This window comes from Perna viridis, chromosome 9 (assembly GCF_037379345.1).
Source record: "Perna viridis isolate PV_CMFRI_1.1 ecotype Kerala chromosome 9, ASM3737934v1, whole genome shotgun sequence".
Classification (NCBI taxonomy): Eukaryota; Metazoa; Mollusca; class Bivalvia; order Mytilida; family Mytilidae; genus Perna; species Perna viridis.
In genome coordinates this window covers 11,420,926-11,428,236 of record NC_142453.1, presented here as the reverse complement: position 1 = coordinate 11,428,236, position 7,311 = coordinate 11,420,926, and positions in this window count along the sequence as shown.

Below are 7,311 nucleotides of genomic sequence, written 5' to 3'. Positions count from 1 at the left end.
TATGCGTTCATCGAGACCTGAAACTAACTATATGAATTGTGTAAATTACTTAAAATGATACAGTCAAGCCTTTTGGTTAATAGAGAGAACTCGTAGATACTTTTAAGTAATACCAAATTACGAATACCGAAAAAAAGGAAATTATCAGAAGCAATAAAACAGAACACAAAGTTTAAGACCCAGAGTCACAAATACGTTTTGGGCTTTGTCTGCTGGTACGACAACATATTTTTCATGTATAGTAGACACTCTTTTTGCTACATCGGGGTCTTTGAAAACTGATGTAGTCTTGGCACTCATTGACCTACTTAAAACTTTCATTCGTTTCAAAATTAAAGACCTCACGGCCTTTAACCACTCTGACAGAGAATCAATGTCTTCTTGTTCTCGTTTTATCCATTTTCTTGCATAGTCCTCGACGGCATCCATAAGAACTTTAAAGTTATAATTCCAATTTATGGAGCGTGGTTCACGGTACTGGGGACCTTTGGAAAGTATATTACGTAGAGATTCGTTTTCGATAATGGTTAAATCTCCCGTAATGACGTGACCAGAAGGACCATATTTGAATGGAGAAGTTTTGCAAGAACCGTCAGGTGGTTTAGCTTTGAAGTCCTCAATCTCGAGGTTCTGCAATAGCCTTTTATAATTGAAAATTTTGGATGCAGTGGGTATATTACAAAACTGTCAATATAACAGAAAATACAAAATTTCGCCGTCGAATGCAGCTTTTATATGTCCAGTACGGGACTTTGTCCTCCGAAACGGCTTTTGCTCGTCCAATACATCATATTGGTTTGGATAAGGGCAATATGGCCCGAGGCCAATACGACATATTAGACTAGTTAGTCAATAAAGGTATATTAACGTAAAGTTTTCCATATTGGATGAGTTATTCGTCCTCGGATAGTCATTTTGGACTTTAGCTACGCCTCAGTCCAATATGGGAAGTCTCGGACCAATAATTAATTCAATGTTGAAAGCTATACGCATTAATACTTTTTAATCACTTTCATATGCTTACATGTATCACACTTGAAAGTTATAATTTACAGTAGATGAAATATCCAAATATGTATTAATAACACCCACGTATATCACATCTCGGACCATTGGTCTTTGGTATTAAATAGGAGTCTCAGATTGATGCGGCATATTATATAGATTTGATAATTACTGCTAACTAGATACAAACTGATATAACTAAAACAAATATAGGCAACAATTGAATAACGATTGTCTGTATAAACACATACAATTATATAGTATTGAAAGGTTCCTTAACCTCGGTAAAAGAATAGTTTTCATATAATTTTAAAAATAGACACAATTTAGTTTTATCAGTTCTATGCATGTTTACATAAGTTTTCAAATATGTTGCTATCGTTTTCCTTGTATTGCAAGGTTCAATTAACATTATCGAATTATACACACACGTTGCACATTTATTTTAGTCAATTTGGACTTCAGTTACGCCTCAGTCCAATATGGCACATCTCGGACCAATAACTAAGCCAATATGGAAATTTTACGCAATATTATTATTATTAATCACTTTCATATGCTTACATGTATCACACTTGAAAGTTATAATTTATTTTAGATGACAGGTCCAAATATGTATCAATAACACCCACGTATATCACATCTTGGACCAATTGTCTTTGGGAATAAATAGGAGTCCCAGATTGATGCGGCATATTATATAGATTTAATAATAACTAATCACTAGATAGAAACTGCTATAATTAAAAAAAAATCATAGGCTACAATTAAATACTGATTATCTGTATAAACATATAAAATTATTTGGTATTGAATGGTCCCTTAAGCTTGGTGAAAGAATGATTTGCAAATAATTTTAGAAATAATTGTCGACAGTTATTGAATATGCACAATTAAATTTTATAAGTTCTATGCATGTTCACATATACTTTCAAATATGTTGCTGTTGTTTCCTTGTATTGCAAGGTTCAATTAACATTATCGAATTATACACACAAGTTGCACTGTTATTAAGTTATTGCGTATTCATGTTTGGAACTTAAATTGATCATTATTTTTTTAATAAGTGACTACAACAAGTGAGCAGTCAGTTACTATTTTTAAAATTCCTCAAATACGTGTAACTGATATGTCAGATGATTTCCAAATCACAACCCGTGGTGTTTTACCTAAGACTGGATCAACAAAAGGAGCCACAGGTTTGTCTTGTACTCGTTTAACTATCTCTAACATGTCTGATTAACGTGAACAGGGTTTAAATCTACATCAGATTAATGTGATACATGACAGCAGATTTACACTAAAGACCACGGAAAGCTGAATTTGTTATAATTCCACTTCTATCATTTGAGTACTTCATGAATTCAAATCGTTTAATTTTTTTTATCTTCAAATTTCAGAGGTGTTCAGATATAAGGCCATTAAACTTAAACATTAAACATGGTAAAATTAATGAAAATTAAACAAAATTATGATTATCAAATATCCTCCTGTTTGATAAGTACCAGTCATAAAAAAAATCAAACAAAAGGTGATTCATTATTGTCGAAAAGTCACCGAATTTAACTGCATTTTCTTGTATAAGGTTCTGATCCTAAAACCAGATTTAATTTGTCATTCGGTTGTTTCACTTTTGAGCTACAAATTATAAAGATTATTCATAAATTTGCAATATATAAGAGGTACTGTGCTTGATTTGGTTAGATTTGGTTGATTTTAGTGGGAGATGAATATGTGTTTCTTCTACATAAATGTTACTCTCTATGCAGAAATGGTTATTATTACATAAAAATATGGCATATGTTGATTGAAAAGCATCACTTGTTCTGTGGTTACTTCTATAACATGAATCCTTCCAAACATAGGCAGTATCTGAATCCTATATGGACTGTTACTTAAAAAAAGGAGCTATGGGTGAAGGCCATTGTTGTATATCTATTGAAACGTATAAAGTTTACTTTTATTCACTTAAACGGGTGCCTAAAAACATAGTGGTTGGCACAAGACAAATCTTGTTTTTTCTAAAAAAAAAAAAAAAAAAAAAAAAAACATTTTCCTATTCCATACCACAAATGCATATTTTCCCAAATTTGAATGTTGGTTTTCGATTGACAGCAATGATAAGCAAGAAACAAATTAAATTGGAAACAGTTAAATTCAATGAAAAAATCGAGGTGACTATTTATTTTAGCAAAAAATGGTGGTTTTATTATTGATGTCTAAAATCGGTTTCTTAGCTATCCATTTGCAATTTAAAAAAAATCGTATGATAGAAACATTTCATTGAAACCAAAATAGAAATTGCGTTGTGTCAACCTTATTGTAGGATTAGCCTGGTCTTCCGGAAATGGCCATTTGAGAGTTTAGACGACCCGAATGTTCGATGTCAAGATTTCAACTTTATTTAATTAATTTTTATCATTAGTACTACTTTCCTGTTTCTCAAGGCGATGTAACCAATGCCACTTCGATACTGACTTCGTATTCCTTAATCGGTGATGCCGCAACATTAGATGGTTTACCAGCAAAAAATAAAATGACACCATCAGGTTTAGTTGTATTTCGCTAATATTTTATCATGAGTTGATTGAGACCTAAAACTAATGAATTGTCTGAATAAATCAAAATAATCAAACCTTTTGGATGCATAGAGAGAATTTGTAGATTCTTTGAAGCAACTAAATATAATCTATGCTAAAGTACTATACTCGGCGTCACATAAATAAGATACTGTTAAAATTTGAATAAAAATATTTTCTACGACTTTACTGACACCTACCTCGTTTAAATTGTCTTAAATGACTTGCTCATTCGTTTAGCCAAACGGCTTCTCCCAAAACATTGAATCGTTAAATTCCGGTGAGATTTTAATTTTCGTTCCCAATATTTACATTATCAAAAGTCGGCCATGTTTACAGTGATCGGGTTGCTAGGAGATGTTGTTTACGTTTAAATGGTTTGTCCGAAAACCGAAGAACCCAGAATGCATTTCGGCGCTTATTCGGATATCTCGGATTTATTCTACGTGAACATCGTACAACACCGAGAAGTTGATCAAGCAGACGATTGTCACCGGAGTTCAACGGGAACTTACGAACTTCGTCTGTAAACAAATCGTCCCGTAGAAACCAACATGGCGGATATTAGTATAGGATTTTCCCGTAAGGATTTGTTACGCACGATTTCAGCCAATAAACGACTCGTTAGAACTATCACGTCATGCATATATGCGAACTATCTTAAGATTAGATAAAAGAGAGACAACTCTAGCGGTAAGTCCCGACAGTTTAAAAAATAGAGCTTCAAATCGAAAATGTGCTGTATGTGGCGTCGAGTATATATAATTAAAATGGCGTATTACCTTCGTGTAAAGTAATAACAAATTACGAATACTGACAAAAAGAAAACATCAGAAGGAATTAAACAGAAAGACAATTTCAAAAGCAGAGTCATTAGAATCCAATCACATGGATACGTCTTGAAAACAGTACAGGAAGACGACAGAAATGTTTTACCAACATAAAGTAGACAACAATATAAAGCAAAATCAATTAAAAATCTATGAAAAAAAATCGTATACACAAACACACATGCACACACATCAACAAAAAAAAACACCAAGCATTTTCAATAAGAGTAAAAATTGTTCGTGGTTAAATTTTCGTCTTAACAAGTACCCTTTTTTTTATTAATATGTAGTACCTTCCAATGAAACGCAAATATGCGTTTTAATATGTAAAGATACGTACATATACGTACTGATGCACGAACAACATTTCAAAATTGAAAAATCAAATGCCGTTTAAAACGTGCAAATCGAATGAAACTGCAATGTTAAAGGCAATGTTTTTTTTTTTCTATAAATTTACAAAAATCTGCGAATATTACATAAACTGATGTATAATATTGTAGGTATGGTTTTGACTGGGTTGTCAGTGGTTGTGGCATCATGTGCTAGCAGCTTTGCAATAACTCGGATTATATTTTCTATTAAAAACCAAATCAAGCACGTAAGTATTGAGCAGAAAATGAACGTTAATGCAATATGCAAGATCTGGTATGTTTCCCGATAGTTCTATGTATGCAGTTAAAAATCAAAACAGTTTTCAAATACGAGAATCAAAAGAAACAAGCAAGGCATTAAACATATATGATAAAAGATAATATCAACAGAACAAAAAACACACAAAACAAAGAAAAACAAGCAAATAAAGAAGTTAAAAATAATCTTTTTGATTAAAAAGGGAGGAAACAAGCGGGGAAAGAGTAAACAAGGGATTTAAGATTCTAGCGGAGATCAAAAGAATGTAATCCAGGGACAAAGGCCAGACATAGGAAACAGGCATACACAGCAAAGAACATAAAGTAACTAGATATATATATAGAAAAAAATAGCGATATTGAAATCTCGATATAATCAAAACTGTTTTGACATTGTAGGTAGACAATAAGAATGATAGAGAAAAAGAAGATATGTACCAATGTATTGAAGTGATCGACTTAAGCCCATTTGGAGAATACCAAGACCAACGGCGACTGTTCAACAACATACCACCAACGTGTCACATTCTTTGTCGGTGTTTCTAGAAAAGTAGAGGATCCCTACTTTACCGATACAACGGAATCATGCTTCCATTTTTAGTGGAGTCCGAGTTTCTTATTGACTTAAGAGCAACTCGGACTCCACTAAAAACTGGGAGCATGGACCAGTGCATTATGTATAATTTTGTTAATTTAACTAATTCATATGTAATATTTTATTCTGATGGAAGATTTATTTTCGAATTGAAAATAACTTTTGTTTAGTTAAATCGAAATTGTCTTCTAAGTTTTTCTCTAAAGATTTTAAATTTATTTTATTATCACTCTGCCGTCTTTTATTACTGTATATCGGCTTACTTTCTGCGAACCTTAGCCAATGTACATTAAAAAAATCGAATATATGATAAATCATAGAGCTGGTTAGAAAATAAAAGTTTTAGTAGCAGTTATAATTAAAATCAGACAAGAGATGATTTTGTGCATGCAAATATTCTATATTTTTAAATTCAGGAACAGAAACAATGACAAAGCAAGTCCTGGTATTGCATTGTTTAGGTAAAACTTATATGGATTGTTCAAGAAATAAACATTTAGGATAAGCTATCGCTCATGACTTGGTTGATTCATGTGGGAGATGATTGCACGGTTTTCTTCAAAGTACACATCTGTATATAGAAAGTTACGCAAAAATATAATGTATATAGAAAGAAACAGCACAGCTTATTTGGTGGCTATTTTCTTCAGCAGGATTCATATCTGCTGTTTACAGTGTATGTATTTAATAAGAGTTGATGATAATCACTACATCATTACATTGATTCGTCAGATTTTTCTTCAGACACAATTTTGTAGTACTAAGTTGTTTGCAGAGAACTGAATTACTTAGTTATTGTTTTGTATATGTACATGTATTTTCATATTTCTATAAGAAGTGAAGTGGAATCAATTTTCAAGTTTTTACCGTGATTTTGCCACCCGTCAGACGGACATTCATTTTAGACCCTTCCTTTTGACTATTTAATGAAAGTTATTTTATAACCTCTTCATTAACGTCACTTGACCCGTCAACCCGTCTATCACAATGTTATAATTCTAAATTGATTTTTTTTAAGGAAATCTAAATGATAGATCGAATAATTTATAGGTAATTGTGAATTTCCAATATAAAATAATTCGATTTATGCAAACATGTCAGAGTTCAAAGTCCAAAGACCCCTTAAGTAAATACAAATTAAGACATTTCTTTATCATTAATCTTTAATTTTGATCTCATACGTCGACAATTACGACGTGCAATGCGCCTAAAACAATAATCTCTCTAGAAAAAAAAAACATATACAAAATGTACATTTATCTAAGCCATATACGAAAAAAAAATTTTATAAACTGGAGTTTTGCATTTAAACTTAATGAAATATTTTATGCTAACTGTGGAAAAGTCGGTGACTTGAAGGTTGGGCTTCTGGTGGAACGAAAGAATTTTCTTTCCGGAAGAACTTATTGAGCATGCTTATCGCAGATAAAACGAGAAATTCTGTGACTTTTGTATATTCACCGAAACTACCCTCACACAAGTTTGAGTATTAATAAGCTGAACTCAAGCCAATACAAATCAAATACTATACAATCATTTAACTACACATTTGAATAAATCTAAACATCTTTCATCCTTTGGTGATTGATTTGACTTCCTATTTCAATAGTTTTGATCATGAGTACTTTTTGTACACCATTTGTTTTCGCATCTAAATTTTCTTATGTGCA